At 39.1% G+C, this 16,200-nt stretch overlaps 1 long non-coding RNA gene across 1 annotated transcript in view; it reads right to left on the bottom strand.

Moving 5' to 3' along the window:
• LOC103885275 overlaps nt 1–12,201 on the bottom strand; it is a 28,024-nt gene extending 15,823 nt beyond the window's left edge. Inside the window, exons 1-2 of the long non-coding RNA XR_648285.4 lie at nt 12,156–12,201; nt 8,535–8,655 (exon numbers count right to left, since the gene is read on the bottom strand). This is a non-coding gene — a long non-coding RNA (uncharacterized LOC103885275). The remainder of the gene's footprint in view (nt 1–8,534; nt 8,656–12,155) is intronic.
• Nucleotides 12,202–16,200: the final 3,999 nt, after the last annotated feature.

The following is a 16,200-nucleotide window of genomic DNA, read 5'->3' as shown; positions in this document are numbered from 1 at the left end:
TGGTCCTGTGGCCCAATTTAATATCACCACTGGTGGGACAATCAGACATTTATGACCGTCAATGTGATGCAATGTTAAGTGTACAACATCACCTATGATTTTAACTTTGACAAAAATGTTTAACTTGAATTTAATGCAACCTTTAGATTTGACTGCCAGATTACAGAGATTACTGGAGATGAAGAAACAAATAAAACATCACCACAAGAAAGGGATCAAACAGCATAAGATCTTCTAAAGGACAACTGGGAGGACTTCAGCAAGTCAGAGTATCATTATAAAAGGTACTTTCAAAGAATAGAAGAGACTCATGGGATTTAACAGAATGTACTCAGACTGGATCTTGATTCAGATTAAACCACTTGAAAAGGGAAAAATAGGAGAAATTTAAATATAGAGTGAGTATTACATGATACTAACAAACTAATAACTTTGTTAGGTGAGATCATGTCATTTTGGCTACGTAAGGTGTTTTCAAGGAAGCATATTGTTATATTGGGGGAAATGTTTATTTTACACAAAATAGGTCATCATAGGCAATGCAATATATACATAAGCATGGGCTTTAATCTGTAAACTATAAGCAGAATACTTATACTAAGGATAATTAGCATTTGGAAGACTATTCAAAAGCCCTTCAAGAGTAGCTTCAATTATCTCTATTTCCAGTCACCAAACCTCCATATGTACCCCCTGCATCTAAAATACAAGTGAAAATTATTTTTAAATAAATAAATAAATATGCCACTCATACCTACGTTGTGGGAAAAGAGATATATAGAGTCTACCTACATCTAACTATTAGAAGTAGTTAACTATATAACTACCAAAGGAACCTGATTGTGAACAAGCAATGTAGTTAATGTCAGTTTGAGTTAGAGTCTAACAAACTGCAAGAGAGGTAACTTCGGGCACTCCTGTAAACACTGTGTTGAAAACAAAAACTCACTGTGTTAGCTAAACAGGAAATTGTTCTCAAAGAGTTTACATTATGTAAAATAAAAGTAACATCTGGATATCTATTTTCAAACCAAAATTTAGTGCTTAAACTTTAACCAGTTTAATTCCCAATTCCTTACCTTTTTATTTTCTCCACAACAGTATCACACTCCTTAAAATAGATTTTTACTATCTTTTTAACATCAAAAGTATATTTATGTTAGTTCTTTGAAGCTAATCCTAAAACATTTTAGACCCACAAAGTGAAAAAACAAAGGATGTTTCATAGGACTTTGGGTTCCATCTTATTAATTGATCATATATCATTGCTTTCCATTTACATGCTAATTCTGAATAAGGGCAAGAAAAAAAAATCTCAGGTTCTTTGTTCAAAAAAGTATTCCTTGTATTGAATCTTGTCAGAGTAACTACCAGCTTTGTAGAAGCACAAAAGGAGAAAGAAGCTCCTTAATATTAGATTATTCAGGGCTTGACATTCTTGCTGAGTAAGCAACATATTTCAAAAAAATCAAAGGTCAGATGTCAAATCTTCCTGGCCAAGTGATGACCTGTTTTAAGATTCCCTAGTCACAATTTGTTAGAGCATCTGGCTTTCAATATTTCCTACTACTAAGCCTTTATGCGTGAAGTAATTTATACAAATAAATAATTTATATTTGATGCTGTTTTAATTTGGAACTAATTACATGATATTTAAATACAAATTTGCCCCCATTTTATGTAATAAGGCTACTCCTGACAAATTATCCAAACATTAAATATTTGTGGAGTATATATTTTAACTTCACCAGGAGTCCTTACTTAAAATAATAGCATCTACAATATACAATGGAAAAAATTCTTTATGTAACAGCAAAAGTAATTTATGCTAAGTTGTGGGTGCTTTTGGACAGCAACTTTATATTTGCATTTCTTTCATGTGCGCCTAAATCTATGTGTCTAAATAAGGTGACACATAGATTTTAAGTCTCATTATTCCAGCTAAACAAGTGGAAATTTAAATTTATTGACATTTCATATATAAAGGCTTGAGTCACATTTATAAATGAACCATTGTTTTATTTCTTCTTAGGACATTTGCAAAGTTAGGATTAAGGCCAGCTGAAGAAAAGTTGATATATTTCCTCTAGGACAATATCACTGTCATTGGTGTGCTTCCACCAGTGAAGGGTGGTGCTTTGAGACCTTACCATGTCGCCAAGCTTTCCTCCAGAGCTGAGAAAGAGCAGAAGTGGCTCACATGCCACCCAGTTATTCCAGTTCTATTAAAAAAAGGTTTCCCTACAGAGTATACTCTATTTACTAACATTTGCAGAAACATGTAGGAAAAATTAAATATGAAGCACTCTTTCAAGAAACACAGAAAAGAGAGTATCTTAGTCTGTCTGAGCTGCTATAACAAAATATTATAAAGTAGATAACTTTAGGCCAGGCACAGTGGCTCGAACCTGTAATCCCAGCACTTTGGGAGGCCGAGGCAGGCCGATCACCTGAGGTCAGGAGTTCAAGACCAGCCTGGCCAACAAGGTGAAACTCTGTCTCTTCTAAAAATACAAAAATTAGCTAGGCATGGTGGTGCATGCCTATAGTCCCAGCTACTTGGGAGGCTGAGGCAGGAGAATCGCTTGAACCCAGGCGGTGGAGGTTGCAGTGAGCCGAGATAGCAACACCGCACACCAACTTGGGCAACAGAGCAAGACTCGGTCTCAAAATAAACAAATAGGATAACGTATAAATAACAAACACTTACTTCGCACAGTTCTGGAGGCTGGAAGGTTCAAGATTAAGGTGCTGGCAGATTTGGTATCTGGTGAGGGCCTGCTTCCCTTCATGAGGGCTCGGTGCTCAAGACTTAATCATCTTCTAAAACACCCCAACTCTTAATACCACCACTTTGGGGGTTAGGATTTCAACACAGGAACTTTAGGGGACACAAATATTTAGTCTGTAAATGGACAAAGTCTTTCAAGATCACCAGCTTCAAGGTAGATAACAGACTTTGTGATCAATTTAAATTTTTTTAGGCACTTCCTTCTTCCTATTTTAATCTATTTCAACAAGACTTCTTCCTTCTGGCAGCTGATGGTGTTAACTGCACTCTTGCCTAAATTGCTTTAAGCACCATCTTGTATTTAACTGGTTTATAATCCTCAGGAGCCTCAAGTCCCCACCCAGTATTTGCCTTGAACTGGAGGCCATTATATTAAGTGAAATAACTCAGAAACAGAAAGTCAAATACCACATGTTCTCACTTAACAAATGGTAGCGAGGTAACATGTACACTTGGACATAGAGTGTGGAGTAACAGACACTGGAGACTCAGAAGGATGGGAAGGTGGGAGGGGAGTGAAGGATGAAAAGTGGCTTAATAGGTGCAATGTACGTTATTCAGAAGATGGTCACAGAAAAAGCCCCAGACTTCACCACCATTATCCAAAATATCTATGTAGCAACACTGCACTTGTAGCCCTTAAATTTATGCAAATAAAAAAATGTTTTAGATGTACCTACTTCTGATAGAAAGTAGATACAAAAATCACCCATTATTTCATAATCAAAGAGTAAGAAAATTACATTGCATGTCTTCTCAATATGTTTTTATATATGCTTTTAATTTGTTTTAAAATTTTTACCAAAAAAGTCATATTATATAAATTTTAGCCTATTTTCCCTTAGTAGTATATTATAATATTTTCACATATCAAAAAATATTCTTCTATAATACGATTTTAAAGGAATCATAGTAATAATGGTGTTTTTAAGTAATTGAACAATATTCATCTTATGAGTACCTCCTTAGAGATAAAGCAACAGAAAGAATCCATAGCAGCAAAAGTGTATTGAGCTTTTCATTTGTTTTTACATATCAAAGCAATTTTTGCCAAATGCCTACTATTTGTCTTTTATGTACTAGGAAAACAAAGATAAGTTTTTAGAGCAGTTATAGGTAGGTTAGTCAAATATTATGTGTTGGATACTATGACAGAGATAGGCCTACATGGTACAGGAACACAGAGAAGAGGCCTCTAAGTAAGAATGAGAGTTACCTGTTAAGTGACACTAAGTAAACTTTTGAAGGACAAGGGGGATGGAAATTGCAGTACAAACAGCGTAAGTACAAGGAGTCCTAGAAACAGTCAAGCATTAATTCACAAATTGGCTTGATCATAAAAATCAGTAGAGACTGGCAGGCGCGGTGGCTCACACCTGTAATCCCTGAACTTTGGAAGACCGAGGCAGGTGGATCACCTGAGGTCAGGAGTTTGATACCAGCCTGGCCAACAAGATGAAACTCCATCTCAACTAAAAATAAAAAAATTACCCGGGCGTGGTGGTGGGCACCTGTAATCCCAGCTACTCAGGAGGCTGAGACAGGAGAATCACTTGAACCCAGGAGGTGGAGGTTGCAGTGAGCCGAAATCACGCCACTGCACGCCAGCCTGGGCAACAAGAGCAAAACTCTGTCTCAAAAGGAAAAAAAAAAAATCAGTAGAGACATTAAAAAAGTCAGTAGAAACATAAGCCCCACTCCTAGAGATTCCAATTTAATATGTTTAGGGTCAGGCCAAGAATCTGCATGTTTAATTATGTCCCAAGAAATTCTTACATTCAGTCAAGGTTAAAAAACAATTCTAAGTCCCTCCAACTGGAAACCTGCTTGTTTTACAATACAGCAGTAAGGAAGTAGCCATCACTAAAGCTTGGAAAGTGGCCAAAGACAGAATGCGTGGGTTAAGCCTTGAAATTTATCCTGAAAGATAAAGGACTGAATCCAAGTTTGCAGAGCAGATTAGCATTTTAGAAGGATCACTCTGTAAGAAACGGAGTATGACGTGTAAGGAAACCTGCTTTTGAGGAAGCTAATGCGGCAATCTAGGTGAGAAGTCATTGAGACCTTAATTTAAAAAATGGTTATGAGTTTAGGAAAGAGGAGAACAAGAGATACCAAGGAATTAGAAGCCACGGGGGTTAGGGATTGATTGAGTATAAGTGAGAGTGACCTAGGAAGACTCCCAGGGAAGTGGATTGGGTGACTGGATATGAGATATGCCATTTATGAAAATGTGCCATTCAAGTAAAGCGCAGGTTTGAAACGCATAAGTTCAATTTTAGATATACTGAATTTTATTGGAAACTCAATTGTAGGTTCCATCGCAAACTCAAAAGGAAGATTTGTCAGGAGGAAGTTTGTAATGTAACAGTGATCGAAGTTGAAGCCATGAGGAAGATAACATTTAATGTTTAAGCAGAAAAAAAGAAACCTACAATGGAGACTAAAAAGAATTATCTTTTTTCTTTTTAAGGAAAGAATAATGCCACAGAAAACAAAGGAGGACTCCAGAAGGAGAAGAACTGCTACAAATACGTCAAACAAAACAAGGACAAAGCAAAGTTCCCTGAACTGTGCCATATGGAATTCAATGGTGCAGGTATCAGGAGCATCTCCTCTGCACATGTTTCTGGTGGGCTTGGCCAATCAAATGTTTCCTTCCTAGGAGCTGAATCTTAAGTGGTGACACAAGGAGGAAAGGTAGTTGAACCTTAGTAAACATACATGATTATGAATGTCCACGGTTTCATTTCAGTGATCCTGTGCTTCCTGCCCTCAGGAAGCTTGACTGTTTAGCATTTTCTTCTATTCTGCATTATACCAGTATATTTCCAACGAATACCATTTTTTTCCATAAGTTGTTCTCAATTTGTTTCTTTGGCTTTTAATTTGAGACCCAAAACTGCCAAAGTAATTTTACTTTTGCTTTCATTTTCAATAAGACAAACTACTGTTCTCTTTATTTTCTGAAGTAAAACAGGAAAGAGGGAGATGATTGATATAATAAAGTCATTGAGTACACAGAAGAGGATGGAATCCAATCTACAGGTTGAGAAATGAGCCTCGAGTTAGATAGGCACCTTTTCCACCAGGAAGGAAAAGTACAAATGCCAATAAATAAGCATGTAAGTAAGAGGGAGAGGAAGGTGCAGTTTTCACTTTGTGCCCTTGGCTTTTCACAATGAAATGGACAGAATCATCATCTGCTGAGTGTAAGAAGAGTTGGCGGTTTTGACAGTAAGGGAAATGTTTGGAATACCCACTGTCAGTTGATCAGAAGCACCTTCACCATAACTGAGGACTCAGCCTTGGTCAAAAAGCAACAACATACAGTGATATCAATTGGTATGGCTGTGTGATTTTTCTCCAGGAACTCTCAGCTGCTCAGTTCCAGAGTCAGAGAAACAGGATGGCTGGATTAAGAGTTGAAAGTAGGCCGGGCGCGGTGGCTCAAGCCTGTAATCCCAGCACTTTGGGAGGCCGAGGCGGGCGGATCACGAGGTCAGGAGATCGAGACCATCCTGGCTAACATGGTGAAACCCCGTCTCTACTAAAAATACAAAAAACTAGCCGGGCGTGGTGGCGGGCGCCTGTAGTCCCAGCTACTCGGAGGCTGAGGCAGGAGAATGGCCTGAACCTGGGAGGCGGAGCTTGCAGTGAGCCGAGATCGTGCCACTGCACTCCAGCCTGGGTGACACAGCGCGAGACTCCGTCTCAAAAAAAAAAAAAAAAAAAAGAGTTGAAAGTAATATTGATAGCATAATTTAAGTAGTGGACACCACTGTGTGGGGCTGAACAGGGAAAATGGGAAGACAGAAGGAGACTAATTGATTAGGAGAAAATGGAGGGCTCAAAGCATATGGGGTCATGAGGTCAAAGGGCAGACATAGTTCAAATAAGGACAAGAAAGTTACCAAAAATAAATGGTGGGGAAAAGCAGATGTCTTGCCTAAACATCAAGCCTGTATCTGAATCTCTCTGTGAATGGAGGGTTCACGTTTATCTGCCTTCCGACTGCTCTACTCAGCTATCAGTCAGACTTTCTAAGGATTCCTAATCTGTTTTTCTGACTTTCGCCCACAAGCTGGATGACCACTTGGTGGAGCTCCTGCAAAGAGAATGTCAGCCCATTGGTTAACAAGATATCCTGAAAAACTTGAGATTCTGTAAAATTATGCAGTTTACTTTAGCCCGGTCCAATAAATGGTGGACTGATTGAGAAATACTTTAAAAAAAAAAAATTGTGAGCTACCCTTTCCCTATTGCTTCCAATAAAATGACAACTGACTTCTGGTGCTTGGAGCAACCAAGATTTTGGAAGTTTCTTTGATCTTAATGCAGCAATGAGTCTTCCCTCTATTACTAGCCTAAGCTTAATCTAGTCCTTCATCAGTTGTAGAAATATAATATCTTTAAGAAAGGATCGGAAAAAGAGACCATAATTAAGACACTGCTCCTTTAGGCCTAGCCTATTAATAATACCTTTAATCTATTTTACCTCACAGGTTTAAAAAAAATTCTGCGTATTGCTTAGTGCCACCCATACTGCTGATGATGAACAATGATCTGTTGCATAAATTGCCACCTACCTTTTATTCTGTAGCAGCCATTCATTACAACTCTAAAGTCAGTAATTACCAGTGATGAAAGTGGCATTATCTGCCGTGACTTCCTGTTTAGTTTTACTTTGAAAGTGCCTTAGCTAGTTACCTTACTTGGATAGTGTAGACTGTTCCAGTGCCATAGACAACTTATCTCCTGTCCTGGGCATAGTCCCCAAAACAGTGCCTTCATTACTGCTAGGAGAGACTGTGGCTTAATTATACTATATTCATCTCTATGACTAGCCAGAAGGTTTCATTACATGGTTGTTATAGTTTCATCATGGTTTATGACCAAGAGCACACACTTTCTAATGCAGCGTGAGAAAATCAAGAAGATGTAGTTAGATTAATTAATTTGCAGCAAAATACTATCTGGAGCATCAGGAAGACGGGCAGGTGCTTACAGTTCAACTCCATGTCATAGATCAAATTTTAAAATTTCAATAAGCAGTTTATTTTCTTTTCTTTTCTTTTTTTTTTTTTGAGACGGAGACTCGCTCTGTCATCCAGGCTGGAGTGCAGTGGCCGGATCTCAGCTCACTGCAAGCTCTGCCTCCCAGGTTTACGCCATTCTCCTGCCTCAGCCTCCCGAGTAGCTGGGACTACAGGCGGCCGCCACCTCGCCCGGCTAGTTTTTTGTATTTTTTTTAGTAGAGATGGGGTTTCACCGTGTTTGTCAGGATGGTCTCGATCTCCTGACCTCGTGATCCACCCGTCTCGGCCTCCCAAAGTGCTGGGATTACAGGCTTGAGCCACCGCGCCCCGCCAGTTTATCTTTTTTTAATTGACAGATGTAGTGGTTACCTTTAGCTGCCATAGAATTGAATAAAAATCTGAGATAATGAGATAATACGATGTTGACATGTTTATAGGTGGCAAAAATAAACCTTAATATTGTGTCATCAATTTCTTCTTCTCTGTACCTATAATTATGCAGGCTGTGTGGATTTCGTTCTTTTCATACTGGTGGTGTTATACGATACTCGGTCACATTCCCCCTAAGATAATGAGACTGAATTGTAGATCTGGAGCAAACTTTTGCCCTTGGATTGTTGACAGGTGCTGCAATTTAATTAAGTTGACATTTCTAGCATAAACTCCCAGAGATAGAAGACACCACAGAGAATCTTTTATCTAACCTTCTGCCCAGTATAGGAAATCTCTCCACAGCACACCCAGCAGGTTGCTTTTCCAGTCTTCCTTGATTTCATCAGCATCCCAAATTATTCACTGGGTGTTTAATCACGGTTCTGCTTTCTTCTAGGAAACATACATACACAGAGTCAAATTTTCTGTCAGAGAGGACAAAAGGGAAATGAGTTGTCTATCAGAGAGAAATGGGCAAGGACAAAGGGAAAATCATTAGTGGAAAGAAAAAGGAGCGCTAAAGGGCAGTATGATGAGAAATAGGGGGAAGAGATGCATGCAGTTTAAGCAGAGCAATCACTTTCACTAAGCCCTTTTCATTCTCTTGCAATACTCTCAGGGATTACAGATTGGAAGGCACTGCACTGGTGTGGAATTAGGCTGAGAAGAAACATGGGTCGGGCACAGTGACTCATTCCTATAATCCCAGCACTTTGGGAGGCCAAGGTGGGAGGATCACTTGAACCCAGGAGTCTAAAACTGACCCTGGCAACATAGCAAGACCCTTTCTCTACAAAAAAATTTAAAAATTAGCCAGGCATGGTGGCACATGCCTGTAATCCCAGCTTCTCAGAAGGCGGAAGTGGAAAAATCACTTGAGCCCAGTAAATTGAGGCTGCAGTGAGTCATGACTGCACCACTACACTTCAGCCTGGACAACAGAGTGAGACCCTGTCTCAAAAAGAGAAAGAAAAGAAAAGAAAAGAAAAGAAAAGAAAAGAAAAGAAAAGAAAAGGGAAGAGAAGGGAAGGGAAGGGAAAGGAGGGGAAAAAAGGAGAAAAGAGGAGAAGGAAAGGGAAAGTAAGAAACATCGACTGGAGAGAAGTGTCAATGTCATTATCAGAGCCTACAGAGGCATTAATGTGGCCAGTACTGTGTCTTTGTTTGGGGGTTAAGAAGGAAGGTCTACTTAGGTCAGCACCTAAGAAAGATGCATTCCTCTATTTGTACTGCTAACTTCTAATCTGTCACCTACCTGACCCACTAACTGTGGACCCACTAACTCTATTAACAGTAGGTATAATTGTATTAGTATAGATCTCTTTTTAAAAAGATGAAACAAGGGCTTATGTGCAAGGGATTATTTTGGGAAATGATCCTAAGTTTTAAGGAGTGAATGGACTGGAGAGAGTAAAATACGGAAGAAAGGCAAGCAGTATCAGGGGAAGAAGGTCTCCAGCTGAACATGACCACAGATCATGATCCATTGAAAATCCTCTAAAGATCCATATAGAATGAGCCTCAAAATTCTGCAAACAAGGGACAGAAGAAGGTAGCATTTATCCACTGGGGTCTGTCCCTGATAGGTCACGATTTGCCTTAATGATATTAACCTCTCGTATACAATGTGTGAGGCAGATCTGTTACCTACCACAGACACCCCAGTTGCCCTGTAGAGTTAGCAATGGGGCAGAAATTAAGAAAAGCCAAGTGTGGCCTGGCACAGTGGCTCACATCTATAATCCCAGCATTTTGGGCGGCTGAGGCAGGCTGATCACATGAGGTCAGGAGTTTGACACTAGCCTTGCCAACATGGTGAAACCCCTGTCTCTACTAAAAATAAAAAATTAGGTGGGCTTGATGGCAGGTACCTGTAATCCCAGCTACTTGGGAGGCTAAGGCGGGAGAATCAGTTGAACCCATGAGGCTGAGTGCACTCTGCAATGGGCAGCACAGCAAGACTCCACCTCAAAAAAAAAAAAAAAAAAAAAAAAAAGGAAAAGAAAAGAAGAATTAAGAAAAGAGAAAAAAAGAAAAGAAAAGGCAAGTGTAGGCTGAATAATGGACACTTCCAGATTAAAGGAGACTAAAAAGATATAAGAAGTAAAATGCTATGTGTGATCCTGTTCAATTCTGAACCAGTAAAAGAGTCATAATTCATAAAAGACATGATTAGAAAAATTTACAAACTTGTATTAGGTGTATTGATTAAAATATTATATCAATGTCAATAGTGATGTTGATTTTTACCTAGCCAAGAACAGTGGTCTCAGTGATGATTGGTGTAAAATTAGGTCCAAGAATCTACGAGTTGGGGCACACCAGGTGCCTACACAACAATTAGCCCTAGATTTTCTTTTTAAATAAAAACTCTGGACATCACTAAAAATGGAAAAGTAATAACTTTATAGTGGAGAAATTTGGTGGACATCACCAGTGTTGGGACAAACTGACATCACATGCCTCCTAACGTGATGTATTAAGAAGAAAACAGTATTATTCTTACATGGTATTTTTACATGCTAACTTGCATAACCTGGATTGAATCATACAAAAGCATTAAACAAACCCAAATTAATTTCCTTTCTACAAAATAAATGCCCTGAACTCTTAAAAATATCAGTATCACAAAATAAAAAGAGTAATGGACACTTCCAGATTAAAGGAGACTAAAAAGATATAAGAAGTAAATGCTATGTTTGATTCTGTTCAATTCTGAATCAGAAAAAAAGTCATAATTCATAAAAGACACAATTAGAAAAATTTGCAAACTTGTATTAGGTGTATTGATTAAAATATTATATCAATGTCAAATTTCCTAGGTTTGATCATTTTACTACAGTACATAGATGAATATGCTTGTTCTTAAGAAATACACACTGATGTATTTAGGAGTAAAGCAGCATGACATCTGCAGCTCACTTTCAAATGGTCCTGTATATATGTGGGCAGGGTGGGAGAAATAAATCAAATGTGGTAAAATGTTAACAATAGTGAATCTGTGTGAAGTATATGGGTGATCTTTGCACTATTCTTGCAACTTTTCTGTAAGTTTGAAAGTATTTGAAAGTAAAAAGTTTAAAAACTGTAAGCTCTGGACCAAAGGGAATTATAGCGAGGGTTCAAAAGACCTGAGCTGTAGTCCAAAGTCATTGATGCTTGTTGTTTCTGTTTTCTCATCCACAAACTTTATAGAATTACTGTAAGAGCTAAATAAAGTGATTGATGCAAAAGACATTTGAAAGGTTTAAAATAACACACAATTGTGTAGTACTGTTAGAAATGGGAGTCTGACATTTGAAGATGTCTTAATAGATGGGGTGTTAGACCATGTATCATCTAAGCAGTGACAGACACATACAGAGAAACAGAGGAATGTGTGGGTTTATAACTTGAAAGTAGAGAGCATTTTAGGTCATTTTCAGCTACTAACTCCTTATTCCAAACTGGTACCCTTTAACAAACTTTATCTACTGTATACTAGACAATATGTATATTGTAAGAATTGTAAGGATGAATGATTCATATTCTCAAGGAAATTAGAGCCTATTAGGGGATAAAACTACAAAACTAAAAATCAATAATATGATCTGTTAAGAAATGACTACAGAAACAAAAGTAAGAAAGCAGCAAATGTGAGGTTTGAGGATAGAGACAAAAGAATTTCTGACAGGAAGTAATATTTGAATTGAGCCTTGATGAATGAGAATATCACTTAGAAATAAGAAAAGGAGGACCGGGTGCAGTGGCTCACACCTGTAATCCCAGCACTTTGGGAGGTTGAAGCGGGCAGATCACCTGAGGTCAGGATTTTAAGACCAGCCTGGTCAATATGGGGAAATCCCATCGCTACTAACAATAAAAAAAGATTAGCCATGCATGGTGGTGTGCACCTGTAGTCCCAGCTACTCAGGAGGCTGAGGTACGAGAATCTTGAATCCCAGTGGCGAAGGTTGCAGTGAGCCAAGATCGAGCCACTGCATTGTAGCTTGGGCAACAGAGTGAGACTGTCTAAAAAAGAAAAAAGGAAAGGGCAGTTTAGGCAAAGAGAATGGCTGAGAAAGCTATAAATATACCTTACATATTTAGTCTCTGCAATTTTTTGCCTCCTGTGTGACAGCTTCCCCACATTACCCTTCCTAACTAAATACCCATGAAGCCATGAGAATTCCCTCCATTTTTATTTTTTGTTTTGTCACCAACTTTGAAATTTTATAGTGTATTAAAATAATGGATGGTCCACCACAGTCATGAAGAATGAATGGAACCTCCCGATAAAAGTGGGTTTTGTGAGTTTTTTTAGGGATGGTTAATTTTTTAAAATCTGATTCTGGAACCCAAGAAGACTATTAAATGTTTTTAAATTAAAAAAACACAAACATCTGTATACCACGCTGTTCTTCTTTGCATTGGGATTTGGGTTATTTCATAGAGCATTTTAATTAATGGTGCAAATTGGTCTAATTACCAAATTAGCCTAAAGCTCTCAGAAGTGAGGTCAATGGATACACATGCTGTGGAAAGGCCAGACTTTTCATAAAGCCACAAAAACTATTTTTGGTTCCCAGAAGATGACTTGGTTAGTATCAAAAACAGTAAGATACACCTTCATTTAAGACACAAGTGAAAGACACTTCTGCGGTTAATAAATTTCACTTGCAGCAAGGGAGTAGAAGCCTCAAGGAGATACACTCCACTGCTTCTACAGAGAGGTAGAAGTGGAGTTTCAGTTTTAATTTTGCCCTATCTTTCTTTGAAATGATTCTAGCTTCTGCTTTTGAACAAACTGTAACAGTTTCTCATCCTTGTTTTACTGTCATTGAATATGAAATGGAGAACTTGTTTTTGAGACAGGAAATGCTAGTGAAACTCCTCGCTCCTGTCAGCACTTTCTAAGCAAAGTTAGGCACACTGCTTGCATTCTCTGTATTTAGAGATCTTCATCTTTACAAGATGCTATTGGAATCTGGAAGCTAGAATAATCCATACTCAGGCTTCAATAGCCTAAACCGTTTTTTGTTTTGTTTTGTTTTGTTTTGTTTGAAACAGAGTCTCTCTGTGTCACCCAGGCTGGAGTGCAGTGGTAGGATCTTGGCTCATTTCAACCTCTGCCTTGTGGGTTCAAGCGATTTTCCTGTCTCAGCCTTCCAAGTTCCAAGTAGCTGGGACTACAGGCATGCACTACCATGCCCAGCTAATTTTTGTATTTTTAGCGGAGACGGGTTTTCACCATATTGGCCAGGCTGGTCTCAAACTCCTGCACTCAAGTGATCTACCCCCCGTCAGTCTCCCAAAGTGCTGGGATTACAGGCATGAGCCACTGACCCAGGCCCAATAGTTTAATCTTCATATTTCACACCTGGAAAACTAAAATTGTAGTACTGCTGACTTTTCAAACTGGTACAAAGACTTCTATTAGGCAATGTCTACAAAGTGCTCTAATCACCTTAGAAGAAAATTATGCACTCTACAAATCACAGACTTGGGAGGTATTGTTAGAAGTAACCTGCTCCAACTCTGCAATATATGAATCAAGAATCATTTGTACGATGCAGTGAATTAAGATGGGTACCCTGGGCATTTAGTTTGAAAGGTCAACAAAATGCAACTTGTTAGAACAATTTTAGCTCTGTAGCCTATGTCTACCATTTATGCTAAAATAAGTATTTTATTATACACAGTGACAAATTCTTCCATCTCTTCAGCTCTCTTCACTAATGCAATGTGTACTGGGTAATATCTCCCTCAGTTAGTTTAGGCCATCTCTGGCTCTTCTGGAATATTCTGTCCCTCTCAGGGCTGCATTTGATATGCATTTTAAAGGTACTTTGCCTATAATTTAAAAGATAGCAGGATGGGGCTGGGCGCTGTGGCTTACGCCTGTAATCCCAACAGTTTGGGAGGCCACTGCAGGCAGATCACTTGTGGTTAGGAGTTCGAAACCAGCCTGGCCAACGTGGTGAAATCTCACCTGTAATAAAAACACAAAAATTAGTCAAGTGTGATGGCAGGCCCTTGTAATCCCAGCTATTTGGGAGGCTGTGGCACAAGAATCACTTGAATCTGGGAGGAGGAGGTTTCAGAGAGCCAAGACTGCACCACTGCACTCCAGCCTGGGTAACAAAGGGAGACTGTCTCAAAATAAATAAATAAATAAATAAGATAGCAGGATGGGCACAGTGGCTCAAGCTTATAATTCCAACACTTTGGGAGGCCAAGGTGAGAGTATCAACTGAGTTCAGGAGTTTAAGACCAGCCTGGACAACATGATAAGACCCCATCTCTATAGCAATTTAAAAAATTAGCCGAGAGTGGTGGCATAAGCCTGTGGTCCCAGCTACTCAGGAAGCTGAAGTGGAAGGATCACCTGAGCCCAAGGGGTAGAGACTGCTGTGTTTGCACCACTCACTCTAGCCGGGGCAACAGAGTGAGACCCTGTCTCAATCAATCAGTCAGTAATAAATAAATATAAAATGATAGCAGCTAGCAGTCAGGAGAGGCAGTAAGGGAGATTTCCCAAAATATGAAGTTCTCAAGATTCTAACCTCAGGATAGATTCTGAAACCCTAAGAGATTTTAGAAATTCTCGAAAGGTAGTTTTGCTAACACACAGCCACTTATAATCCACGTTGTCTTTTCTCCGTTGGGGTGCAAGGCCTTAATTAACAATATTTAACTTAAACAGTCTCATAGTGCTACAACCAAGGGAACTCCTGAGCTACTTCCTGTTTCCAAGTCCCTGACCAAGCCACTCTTGAACTGCTCCATCCCCCAAAACAAACAAATTCTTTTAGTTAATATTTAAACTCTGTTCATTTGAGCTTTATTCCATTGACCCTAATGCTTTAACTTCTGCTAAAATAAAAATGCTCTTTGTACTATTATTAATTATTTATGCTCTACTGTGATGGAAGAATTCAAACAATTTTGATAGGTGACTGCTTAAGCCTCTGAGAGTGAATTAACTGTATTGATCTCTTTGAGAATAAATTAACTATTATTGCTCATTGCTCATTTACATGTATAAGCTCTGGACTGGATACATTTTTTAAGACACTTAATATTTTAAGGCACTTAATTATTGTGAGACTTTATATATACATATATAAATATATACATATATACACATATGTATGTATGTATGTGTTTTTAAGTCTCACAATAATTCTACCAAGTAGGCATTCTTTTTTGGAAATGGAGTCTGGCTCTGTCTCCCAGGCTGGAGTGCAGCAGCACCATCTCTGCTCACTGCAACCTCCTTCTCCCGGGTTCAAGTGATTCTCCTACCTCAGCCTCCCGAGTAGCTGGGATTACAGGTGTGTGCCACCACACCTAGCTAATTTTTGTATTTTTCATAGAGACAGGGTTTCACCATGTTGACCAGGCTGGTCTTGAACTCCTGACCTCAGGTGATCAGCCCGCTTCGGCTTCTCAAAGTGCTGGGATTATAGGTGTGAGCCACCATGCCCAGCTCAAGTAGGCATTCTTATCTCTATCTTATGAAAGAGAAAACTGAGGTTCAGAAGTTGGGAAAAGTTTACACCACCTGTAAGTGACAGCCAGAAACTAAACTCATTTGTGTCTATCAGATGCCAAAGCAGGGGTCACAATTTTGCCTGGATTCAAAATGACATATGCAGGTTCTTATTCTAGATGGTAGCAGGAAGAGAGTAGATGGCTGAGAACCAGAGACCCAGGAGAAGACTGGGGCGTGGTAGAGGAAACACAAGAATAAAAAAAAAACTGTGGCCAGGCATAGTGGCCATGCCTATGATCCCAGAGCTCGGGGAGGTCCAGATGGGAGGATCACTTGAGGCGAAAAGTATGAGGCCAGCCTGGGCAACATAGTGAGGCTCTGTCTCTACAAAAAATTTAGAAACTTAGTTGGGCATGGTAGCACCTGTAATCCAAGCTACTCAGGAGGCCGACATGGGAGGA

Source organism: Papio anubis, chromosome 5, assembly GCF_008728515.1.
Source record: "Papio anubis isolate 15944 chromosome 5, Panubis1.0, whole genome shotgun sequence".
Lineage (NCBI taxonomy): Eukaryota > Metazoa > Chordata > Mammalia > Primates > Cercopithecidae > Papio > Papio anubis.
This window is presented reverse-complemented; position numbering and strand designations above follow the sequence as displayed.